The sequence below is a fragment of the Manis pentadactyla genome, chromosome 5 (assembly GCF_030020395.1).
Source record: "Manis pentadactyla isolate mManPen7 chromosome 5, mManPen7.hap1, whole genome shotgun sequence".
In the NCBI taxonomy this organism is placed as follows: Eukaryota; Metazoa; Chordata; class Mammalia; order Pholidota; family Manidae; genus Manis; species Manis pentadactyla.
The window spans coordinates 153,715,137-153,727,287 of NC_080023.1; the positions used below are offsets into that span (position 1 = coordinate 153,715,137).

Sequence of the window (12,151 nt, forward strand, 5' to 3'; positions counted from 1 at the left end):
GTCCCTCCCACATGCCAAAGTAGATCCTGGCCTAGGTCTTCCTCTGGCTCCATCATGCCAACCTCCATTTTATCTTCTTCCCATATTTATCCATACTTGGCATTCTCTTATCGTTTGTTTCTGATGCTCGCCAACCAGCATGTAAGCTCTGGATCTTCCTATCTGTATTCCTAGCTAGGTGCCTGCCGCGTAGCAGGTGTTTGTTCAGTCAAGGTCAGGCTGCCCAGCTGCCTCACTCTGCACAAGTTCTCTCTTCTCTGGGCCTTAGGCCATTCATCTGAAATGGAGCCCCCAGTTCTCCTTGCCCTGATTCCTCATTTGGCTGAGACTCAAATGAGGGGGTGAATATGACCAATGAACTTTGTAGACTACCAAGTTCTGTGCCCTGGGGTCACATCAGGTCTTTTTCCTTTTTCTGGTTCTCCTGGCATTCATCCTCCTTTCCAAATGACAGAACTGAGACCACTTGCTCCATCAGACCTTCTACTTTTTTATTCCTGGATTTTTTATTAGAGGGTCTGCTGTCCCCAGAAATATCTGCCATGTCCCAGAAAGCCCCAGTTCTTCGGCCTCTTCAGTAGGCCTCCCAGGCATTCCTTGTGGTGCATGGACATCCTTTGCCACGTGGCAGGTCTTGGCTTATGGATCAGAAAACAGAGACCCAACAGCCCTCCCCATAGGCCCACCAGCTCATATGCATTTTTCTCTCCTCTAAAGACATACCCTAGATGGTGGGGGCAAGCCATAGGCCCTCTTGAGAGATTCTCCTCATCCTGCACCAGTGACTGGAAGGCAGTTTTCTATGTTTGTGTCAGAAGGCCAATGCCTAGGAGTTCCTGCTGCTCATTCACCTGGGGTTCTCTGAGTTGCTGGGTTCATTTCACTCCTGTACCTTCCTACCCTCTCTCCAGGTCCCTAGGTAGAACAAGATGCAGTAAGTTTAGAAACTTTTGTAGCTTCCAGAGAATTTGCCATTTTCTTATTTGCAAATACCTGATAAGAGATGAAGGGAGAAAGCTCTGGTTTTACTCAGAGAACTGGAGCTCAGGAGGCAGGAAACCCTTGCTCATTCATTCCTTCAGCAAACTTTTATCAAACTCCTCCTGTGGGCACTAGAAACACATCTTGGAACAAGCAGACAGGTGTGGTTCCTGCTGTCATGCCGTAGAGTTTGTAATATGTGTGTGTAACAAGAAAAAAAAGCAAGAAAAGGAAATATTCAAACAAGGCACTATGCGAAACAATTCAAATAGCTGTAAGTGCTACAAAGAGAATAAAATAGGATAGGAATGATGGAGAAAGGAGACTGTTCAGGTGGGGTGGTCAGGAAAAGCCTCTCCAGAAGGTAGGCTTTTGGTAGAGAACTGACTGGTGAGAAGCTGGCTATACGGAGATTTGGGCAAATAAATGTCCAGGAACATGATTGATGTGTTTAAGGAACAATACAGAGGTGAGGACAGAGTGAAGGGAGGGAGGAGGAAGGGTAGGCAATGTCTGGAAAGGCAGGCAAGAGCTAGGGCACATAAGTCCTGTAGGCCATCATGTCATCACTCATTTGTTCATTCATTCATTCAGCACATATTTATAGAGCATCTACTGTGTGCTAAGACACACTGAGACCCTGGCCCCATAGTCTAATGTGCAGACACACAGAAAGCAGGTAAACAAATATTTAAGTATAAATATCAGCTGCAATAAATATTAGGAAGCACAGTTTTCCAGTAGCTCAGTGGTCCTTTAGGGCAGAAGCATCTGAGACCTACTACCAGCACGGGGCTTCACCTTCTGCTCCTGATGCCAGCAGTACCCGACAACCCAGGCAGCCAGGGACCTGGCTGCTTTCCCTCCTCTGCGCTTCCCTCCTCCCCTTAAGATGGCTGACAAAGGCCGAGCACGGTGGGAGGAAGGGAGGAAGGACTAGTTCGAGGGTCCAAAGCCAGGTGACTGACTGGCGGGGTCACCCCAGCGCCCAGGTGGCCTTGCAGCTGGAGGTGGGGGTAAACAGGAGACTCGGCTGCTGTGTGATTCCAGTGGGAGCGCTTCCCTCTCTGGGCCCCCGCAACTAGACGTGCGTGTCTGGGTCCGGGGTCGAGGTGGGGCGGGGGCGAAGTGAGGCTCCAGGAGCAGTCTCCGCTGTTGGCGGAGGTCTGCGAGCCCCGCGTTAGGGCCGGTTATCCCGGCGGGTGATTTAACACGCCCAGGGGACCAGGAGGCGGCGCCTATGGAGGAGGGGCGGAGGGGAGGCTCCGGAGTGATTTCAAATTTCCCTCGTCTCCTCCCCGGCTCCCCCCGGCGCCCGGGGCCCGGCTCTGAGTGGCTGCGGCGGGGGCGCCCCAGGGCGGGGGCGGGGCGAGTGCCGGGCAGGGGTTACAAGGGGACTCGGCACCGCCCCCTCCCCACCTACTCCCCCTGTCCGGACCGGCCCGCGAGGCTTCCTCCCAGCAGCCGCCCCGGCCCGGCGGCCGCAGCTTGCGTGGACACTCCGAGCGCCCCCCGACGGGCGCCACCGGCCCACTGGCAGGCGGGCGAGCGGGCGGCCGCGCCCCGCCGGCAACGCGGGGGTTAAGTGGCCCAAGTAAACGTAGCTCGGCGATCGGCGCCGGAGATTCGCGAGCCCGGCGCCCTGCGCGGCCGCCCGCCGGCCTCCCGCCAGCCTGTCCCGACCCGCGGCTCCACCGCGGAGCCCCGCCCGAGCCAGGCTCTCGGCAGGTGAGCGCTCCGTGGCCCCGAGGGCAGCTCGCCAGTCGAGGGGCTCCGTGGGCTGGTGGGGGAGGGGACGGTGGAGGGGTCCCGGGTCGGCACGGAGGGACCCTCTCCCGGGGACTCCTGGGGAGGCGGCTCCCATCCGGCTGGAGACCAGGCATGCTAGGGTAGGAGAGGTCCCCTGACTACTTAGGAGAAGCGGTCAAGAAGGAAAAAAGGGGGCATATGTCCTACAGGGATACGAGTGTGAGAGATACCCTTGTTGTACACCCCGGGCCCCGAGGAGAGAGGTTCGTCCCCAGGGAGGAGGACGGGGTGGCCTTCCTAACGTCTAGAGTCGTTGCGGGGGGGGGGGCGGGCGGAAGGTGGCCCTCAGGAGAAGTGGAGCGAGAGGGGTGTTTTTGCTCGTGGGGAGGGGGTAACCTTACCTGCTCCGGCTTCAGAGGGAACCGCCCTCGGGGCAGCAGAGGGTGAGGAGAGAATTCTGCGATGGAGTGGGCGTCCGTCCTTTAAGACTCGGACCTGTTGGGATTCAGGCAATGGGCCGTTTTTTGTTCGGTTTTTTCCGAGGGATAGAAAAGAACCGAGTGGACGTGGGTGCGGGCGACCGAGTGGGCCAGGGTGTGCGCCAGAGGGGAGGTGTCCCGGGGTCCTCATTAGATGAGCCACTGAGGGCGAGGCGCAGCGGCTGCCCAGCACACCTGGCCGGGGAGGAGCCGGTCCCGGGCGGCGCCTCCCTGCCCCGGCCGCGCTGTCTGCCCTGGGGGCTCACTTTCCATTTTTTACCTCTTCCGGGGTAAAGCTGGTTCCACTTCCCAAACTCCGCAAACTGAGACCTCACAGCTTTTATCACTACCTCCTAGAAGGCAGGCTTCCGTGCCGGTGTGATTGTCCAGCGAGGGAGGTGGGTGTTGAGTCCCATTTCACAGGGGAGAAAGTAGAAAGCCGGGAAAGACAGACGGCAGCCTTAGCAAGTTATCAACGTGGAGCTGCACTGGGGTCGGGGCCGTCCTGCTGGAGGCACTTACCTGTGGCAAGGGAGGGCTGCTGGAGTTCTCTGCCCAACCCCAGGTCTGGGCTTCCATCCTTATCACCCCTGGTCTGAGAGGCTGGGCCCTTGTTCTTCCCCTCCCCTGCAAGCTGAGAGGTACATGAATTAAAGGGAATTAAGGACAAAATATGAACTTTGAACCGTCTCTTGATTTTTGGATGCTGTGGGTTTTGGTGGACTAGTGGCAGTTATTTTTGGCCCTCATAGTTAGAGGGCCCAGGATACTGACCTGCCTCTGCCCTCTGGGAGGCTTGCTGTGGCTTCTTGACCCCCACCCCCCCCACCGCCATTGCCCAGGTGCAGATGTGATTTTTGCAGGGTTGAGATGATGGTACCAATTTTATAGGGCTGGCATACAGTAATCCCTCATTAAAAGCCTGCCACTGTTGGCATCACTATCAAGCATGTAGGCTAAACTGGCTGCCCTCTTCAGGGGGGACACACAGGGCTTTGGCATGTGTTAAGTCTGCCCCAACAAGTTCATTGCCCTCTGTGCCTTTGGTTATTACATCTGTGAAATAGTCACAACCATAGTAATCCCGAGTTGTGTAAGAATGAAACCAGTGTTATGTGTGATACAGCCTCTAATGCTCGATGTTGCTCAGATGTCTGATGAGTGTTAACTGCCCCTACCACACTGGACTCAGGGAAGGGCTCCATAGTGTTTGGTATAGCAGGTGATGAATGTTAATATCTGTACTAATTAACCAACAGCCCCTCTTTTTAGGGTGGCCATCAGTGAAAACTGGGGATGAAGGGAGGCACCTCTGTTGGCCCCTCCTTTCCTGCCTTCCTCCACCCAGGAACTCTATTCCTCTCAGCTATGAAAACTTTTCCAAATCGTTATCCACAATTTGGGAGTTGGCTGGAAGGAGTGCCTTTGTTCTCTTTTGAAAGGAGCCATGGTTTTTGTTTTATGAGTTGGGGCCATTTTTATCCCCACCCCCAAAGCTTGCTGCCTACCTTGAAGGTTTAATTGCAGAGCTAAGTGAGATCCTTTACCTTTCCCCGATTGGGTTGAGACAAAGGGGGCCCAGAGCTGAGGCTGACTGCATCCTGCTCCTTGAAGCCATGGGTATACCAGCCCGCCCTTGGAGGGAGGGGAGAAAGGATCTGGGAGCTGCAGGGGGCCAAGGGGAGGAGCAAAGGAGGTGGGGTCTGGGGAGGCTGCTTTGCTTCCCCTCCTTTTCCTCCAGCCATGTGGGGCCCTGTGGCCCAGAAATGCCTGTCACCCCTCATTGCAGCCCCAGGGACCTGCTTCTGATACAGGGTTTGGGCAGGTTCTCCTGGGAAAAATTTACGTTGGGATTCCTTTGTCTCAGTCCAGCTCTCGTGCCAGCTGTCCAGCGAGCACTTCCAGGCTCAGACACCTTTTCCAATTTCCTCTGAGATGGTCCTTGCTCCATTTCTTAAGTCCTCCTGTGTCCTACACCATGGCAAGTGCTCTAACCCTCCTCAGCCCTTGATACAGGGCCTCACATCTGGCACATGCCTTTTTTTGTTTTTGTTTTTTATGAATCATGAATATAGGGTGATTTTCAGTTTCTTGGTGGACCAGAGCTGGAAAAGCACACAGTTCCTCCTTTCACTTGCAGACCATCTTCTTCCTTTCTAATGCGATGGTTTCCCTTCTTGTAGGGGGCTGATCTTCTCACTGGGCCTCTTTTGCATCTGATGGAACTGAGGTACTGAGCTATCCAGTCACTTCTGTACCTGGGCAGTTAGCACTTCCCAGGACACTTCCAGATCTGCCACCATCCCAGGACAGTTTGCCCTTTCAGAAGGTAAAAAGCCCAGTGCAGGTATTGAGATGTGTCTGGCTGTGGCTGGGGTAAGTGGCCTGGTGAACGCATAGGGCACGTAGTCCTTCTTGAGATTCTTGTTCCTGTAGGTGAGGTGGGTACAAGTAATCACCTACCCAGTAGAGTTGTTAGGACTAAATGGAACCCAGGATCCTTTATTAGCTTAGCAAGCCTTAGTCATCATTCATAAAATAAATTAGCTTGGAACTCTAAATATTGTAGAACACCTGTTATTCATTGGGTCATATTAACAGTCTGAGGCATAAGGCTAATTGGGCCTGGGCATTAGCATAAAGTTTGGATTTACTTTCCTGTTCACTCCATTTAACCAGTGGCCTGTGCCTCAGAGGTTGCTCCATCTGTAAAATAGGCCAAAAATGGTTGGTGATTTGCTCAGGATGTTGAATTTTAAATCAGTTGAGTTGCTACAGATTAAAAAATACACATCCTGAGGATTCAATAAATGTTGCATGTTATGTACTAAACACTCAAATATTGGCAAGTGGTTGTTTCCTGAGAGAAATGCAATCCCATTTAGCATTCCTGAGGTTTTCCAGGGAATGAGCAAAGAATGGAGGAGGACCTGTTTTTGTGTAAGGAATTGGAATATTTCAAAAGATGTTTCACTGTTTTTGATATGAATGAAAATCGAATTAGTTATCTTCAGATGCCAAGAAGAAACTAATCATCCCTTGTAATCTCACATTCCCAAGGTAATCCATGTTTTGCTTTCATTTTGGGGACTCATCAATTTCTTTTAGAAATGAAGAAAAATGTAGATAGGACCAGGAGCCTTTCTTAAGGGAAGAGATGTACACCCATGAAAGTGGAGTGGTAAGAACAGGTGGCTCAGTTGGTGAAAGTCTTTTAGAGACCACTGGAGTCACCACTGGGGCTGGTTTCCCAAGTTGACGGAGGACAGTTTTGGCGGAGTAGTGGGAAGAGAGCCTTTGGAATTGCAACTACCTGCTTCTGCTCCTGTATGTTCTTCATCATCAGCTTGCCTGGCCAACTTGCCCAAATAAACTTAACTGGTGGAGATAGTCATTCATTTAAACAATGTGGCCTCTGGGCTCTGCCCTGGTGTAAACGCCTGCTTGCCCCTCACCTCCTTCACTCTCCCTGTCTCTCTCTCTCTCTCTCGTTTTAGTTTTATGACTCAAGGATCAAACTTAAATTTCCTGGAAAATGGTCTTTTGCGATCTTTGAAATTTGTGGGAGAGTGGTAGTCACTGAAGGATTAATAGGAGGAAGTCACAAATGCATTTCTGGAAATGACTGAGAGTCAAGTATGGGTGGGAGAGAGGTAAACAGTTGTCAGTGGGAAAAGATTCTTAACCAATAAGTTTCTTTTTGCAATGGGTTGATGCTGATCAGGTGTATGGGAGGGGGTTTCAGGGGAGAGCCCAAAAAGGCTAGGGGCTCCTATAAATTCCTTGGATCATCACCTCCCTTTTATTTTTCTGCTCTTATTCTATAAGTTGTCTTAATCAGATGCTGAGTCTCCTGGCCTGATGGAATTTTCTTCTAACATTTGTCCTTATATTCTGTCTTTGTGATGTTCTTGACTTCCAACCTCTGTATTTGAGCTTTTATCTTTTTGTTTTGAAGACCACAGATTCCATTTGTAATGGTGTCCCCATCTTGTTTTTTGAATACATCTTTCATCTCCCTGAGAATATTAAATTATAGTCTTTAGTGCTCCCTCCAATATTTGAGTTTTAGTTTTACTGTTTTCAGTTTTAATATTTAAGTTTTGAACTTTATTGCCAAGTTTGAGAGGGACCGAAATTATCTGTGGGACAGTAACTTGAACTTGTCTTTGGATCTCCCAAAATCTGAAGGAAATTATCTGCACTCAGGTCTGTCTGTGCACCAGAACAGAGGAATCTTCCATTGCCCTGCCTGGGAGGTACAAGCCTGGCTGCAGTGAAAGCATAGCTGAGGGGTTCTTAGTATGGTGTCAATCCCTCGCTCCCTCAAGCCTCCTGTGCTTGCTCCTGGGTGGAGGAAAGGGCCCTGGGGAGACAGTACCTAACCATTTCTTTTCCATCCCTCCCTGCAGCCCCACCTTTGGAGGTTAATTGGGCCTCTTCCTAAGCAGCATTTGCTTCCTATTGCAAGTGGACATGTTTGGGCCACAGCTGGGGCTGGAACCCAGGCTTCTACTGGACTCACAGTGCTGGGCCCTTGGCATATTGGTTGCATGAATGTGTGCTGTGTAACTTGACTACAGCAGCAAAAGCAGGCATGGCTTTACCTAAGGGTCATGTAACTGCAGCACTGGAGCCCAGAAGACATGTGGACCTGGCTGAGAGTGTTGGCCAGGATGTCAGCAGAGGTTCAACCTCGGTTGTCCTGGGTTACATGGGAGGTAGTGTGCATGCAAATGCAGGCAGTGTGTAACTGGGTGATAGGCTTTGGAAGAGTCTGAGCAGATGTGCATAGAGGTGTGGGCAAAATCTTGTCCTCTTGAGCCCTTGGCACAAGGATATATATATATACTTAATATACTATATAATCCTTAATACTACATATATATATATATGTAGTATTAAGAGCAGTGCAGGTTCTGGGATGAACCAGCCATGTTATCTCAGCTGTCTTGTAGTTTTTCTCTACCACCCTCTCCTAACCCAGCTGGCAGCTTCTTGAGGACATGGACTGTCTCTGTCTGGCCCTAGTCTACCTTTGATTCTTAGTACTAATACTAAGCACGATACCTGAAGCAGAGCAGAAACTCTTCTCTGATGAATGGATAAGACTGGCCTTTCCCAGTGCACTGACCTGTCTTAGGATGTTACATGTTGAGCTGTAAGCATAGTACAGAGTAACTGCTCAAAATTAAATATGATTGTCACCAAAACCTAAGGCCATACAGCTAGCAAGGAGCCAGAGTCTGGATTGAAATGATGTTAAATTTCTTTGAGGCCTTTGCTTCCACCTGGCTTGTACCCCCAAAACTGGCAGGATGCACAGATCTGTGGGTTTGAGGTGCTGTGAAGAGCCTGCTGTGCCAACTTCTTTGTGTGCAGTCCTGCTCCACCAGTGTGTGGAGGTGGGCAGATAACCCGTCCCTACCAGGTTGTTTAAAAAAATTTTTGTGAGTTTTTTTTTTTAAAGCCAGTTTTATTATGCAGTTCCCTTTATTTTAATGTTGCATAGTTACAAATTTTTTCTCTTGTGTGAGAACTTTGAAGGTCTACTCTTAGTGTAACTGTCAAATAAATATACAATACAGTATTGTGTAGTCAGCATGCTGTATGTGCACTAACTTCCCAGGACTTATTTATCTTAAAATGGGAAGTTTGTACTTTTTGACCACCATCACCCTCTTTCCCCACCCCCTAATTTTTCTGTGAAATACTTTGTCTTTTTTTAAAACAAACAGTAAACAAGGACGTATTTTCTGATTATGGTGGAGACAATTCTAGCCCTCCCAACTAGAAATGCTGTCTAAATTTATTTGCATGTAGAGTTAAGCTCCCTAGAAAAGAAATCTAGGGGCTAGAAAAGGGAACTAAAAATGAGAAAACACAAATTAAGGGGTTGTTCAAGACCTTTGAGAAAATGGATGAACATTTTCAATTAGGTTGGTAGGCTTGCCCTAGCAGGTACAAGCACTTACTATGAAGCTGTGATGATTGGAAGGGGTGGCAAGGGATAAATACCAAAAATAGAGCCCAGAAACATCCCACATGTATAGGAGAACTTTATAAAAAAGAGGTGGAGTTGGGACATACTAGTCATCATAGATGTCTAACTTTCCTTATAGAGAAAAGTGAATCCCTACCTCATACCATATACAAGTAATTTTAGATTGACTAAACTTGAATGGCTATTGCAAAAGAAGAAATGTTTCTTGGATGCGGTGTTTTTAAAGTCTGCTTTCTGCTTATAAAAGCGTCGTGGGTAGTCAGCCCTCCCACCAAGTACTTTCCTTAGAGACCTGACTTTTTACATTAGAGAAAAAATGCTGGAGGAACAGGGTTAATATATATGCTAACACTAACAAGTGGGTTGTATTGTTATGCAAACTCTTCACATTACATGTTTCATTTAACAATAGTTACTTCTTTCTTTGCCTCTCAGTAGTATTCCCCAGTATGGCTGCATGTAATTTAGCTATTGACAGTCATTTGTTTGCAGCTATTGCTTTGACAAACAGGACAGCAGTGACCATCTTGACACCCAGGCCTTGATGAGAGCTTTGGTTTTGGGTCTGATTCCTAGCAGTAGAATCCCACGTAACAGGGTACAGACACTTGGCATTTTAAATCATATTGTGAGATTGCCATCTTAAAGGCTGACTCAGTATCCCCACTGTGTCGGTGTGTAGTGGGGTTGAAATTTAAAGCATTGGTTGGAGCAGCAAGTCTAGCCTACTGTGAGAGGCTGAATTGGTGGCTTTTCAGTATATTGTTCTCCTTTCTTACCCAGCCCCTTTAGGAGAGAGCAGAGGGCTCTTTGGCTCTGGTTTTGCCAAAGGGCACCTGGCCACAGGAGTGGACACTTAAGTACAGAATTTTCTGCTCCTCATGCTGCCTCACCCTTCATTTTCTGAGTTACCACTCCACATTTGCACACCCTTCCAAGGGTTTCCCAGATAAATTGTAGGGGAAGGGGGCTGGTGGCTTGCATTTTGTTTACATAGGATAATAAACCTTGACTTTAAACTCCAGTTTAAGTTGTCATATGTTTTCAGACCTCTGTATGTTCCTAGGTTTTGTGTGTGTGTATGAATGATATTTTAAATGGAATATAATTTTATTCCAGTCTGTTGATAAACATCTTGGTGTTAATATTTTGCTAATACGATCAATGCTGCAAGGAGTATCATCATATAGCCAACTTTTTGCAGTTGTTCAATTAGACAGCCCTTGGATAAGTCTTGGTAATTCTGATAAATATACCGTGGCCCAGCGTTACCTTACAATGAAGTGGTTCATGTAGTCATGACCTAGAGGCACCTTCTAGAACAATTCTCCAAGCTCCTGAATCATCCGGGATGAAGGGATGCTTCCCTTTGTGAAGCAGAGATGGCATTCTGGCAAGATGGCACGTGAGAATGTGTAATCTCCAGGTCTCAGGGTTTTATCATCTACTTTTGGGGTCCTTAGCACCAGCCACCCAGGGAATCAGGTGAGGCCATTTCATTTCACAGATGCCAAAACTGGAGTTTGAGAAAAACATTGAGAGCAACTTCTTTCCTGCTTTCCTGTGAATCTGATCTTTTCTGAAATTTCATGGAGATTCCTCATCAGGCAAAGGCACAGAGTGGGGACTATGTGCTCTGCCATCAGCCAGGTGGACTGCCTGTTTTCAGCTCCCTGGCCCTTGTATGCACTGTCCCCACTGCCTGGGTGTTCTCCCTCCTCTCCACTCACCTGGATGAGGTGTTCATCCTGCACTTAACTTTTTTAGAAATCAGGTCTGCTCATCCCAAGCCACTACATTCACTATTATAGATCTGTTCATGTTTTTTATTTTTATTTTATTTTATTTTTATTTTATCTATCTATTTATTTATTGTATTATTATTATTCGGTATCATTAATCTACAATTACACGAAGAGCATTGTTTACTAGACTCCCCCCATCACCAAGTCCCCCCCACAAACCCCATTACAGTCACTGTCCATCAGCGTAGTAAGATGTTATAGAATCACTACTTGTCTTCTCTGTGTTGCACAGTCCTCCCCATGCCCCACCGCCTCCCCACATACATGCTAATCGTAATGCTTGGGCTTAACTTTTGTAACTATACTTAGCATGTTATTAAGATGTCCTTAAGATCTGTCTCTTGGATCAGGCCTAATTCTCCATCCCTAAGCTGCTGTGTGAGCCTGGGCTAGGGATCTGTGGTTCTGTTTCCTCTGAGCCCTAGTTCAGTTATCTGCAGAATGGGGGCTCACAAGAGTAGCTCTTTTTTTGTGAGGTACATAGTGATTGCTCCATCTGAGCTATTTTTTTTTTTTTTGAATCTTGGACAGAGGAAATAGCTAACAAAGACTTGAGCAGTTCAAGAGGGAAGATTGAGAAGTCTAGATTTCCCTTCCTCCCACAGGCTGTGGAGAGGAAAGAATGTTTTAAATAGGGGAGCTGGGGGAATATTTTTCAAAGGCTCCCTTTTTGCTTCACCATATCTTTAAGCCCTGGGGAACTGAGGGTGGGACAGGGTTGTCAAGTGCCCCCCCTCCCCACTATGCCCACCGTCCCCAACTTCCTGCATTGTGTCTTTAATTAATGCAATTAACATTTACAAGAGGCTGTGAAGTAGCTCTGCTGCTAGTGCCAGCCTGGAGGAAATGAATGACATCACTTCTCAGCTTTATAGCTGGGTTGGGGGGAGTCCCTGGGCTGCCTCCCTGAATCTAATTGGGGGTGCCACCCACCCTTCTGTCTGCCACATTGCATTTGGACACATCTGACCTGGTTCAGTCAGGGCATAAACACGCTACACTAATGAGGCAGGGTCTTGCACAGAGGACCTTGTGGGTGAGCCCACCCCTGAATCACGTGCTAGACCCTAGCCTCTGGGAAAAGGTCAGAGTTCACCCAACATTACAAGGTTAGACCACCACCTTCTGTGAAG

The 12,151-nt window shown here is 48.4% G+C and overlaps 1 protein-coding gene and 1 long non-coding RNA gene across 7 annotated transcripts in view; one reads left to right on the top strand and one right to left on the bottom strand.

Annotated features, from left to right (window-relative positions):
• Positions 1–211: 211 nt before the first annotated feature.
• Positions 212–3,433, bottom strand: LOC118931835 (uncharacterized). The gene is made up of 3 exons (XR_005032508.2): positions 3,132–3,433; positions 994–1,154; positions 212–915 (listed from the first exon to the last, which is right to left on the bottom strand). It is a non-coding gene; the product is annotated as an uncharacterized LOC118931835 (long non-coding RNA).
• The window catches only part of DNMT3B (DNA methyltransferase 3 beta), a 37,846-nt gene continuing 28,271 nt past the window's right edge, over positions 2,577–12,151 (top strand). For all 6 annotated transcript variants that reach the window (XM_036924698.2, XM_036924700.2, XM_036924699.2 and 3 more), the window contains exon 1: positions 2,577–2,709. The gene's annotated coding sequence lies outside the window, so the exon portion shown is untranslated. The remainder of the gene's footprint in view (positions 2,710–12,151) is intronic.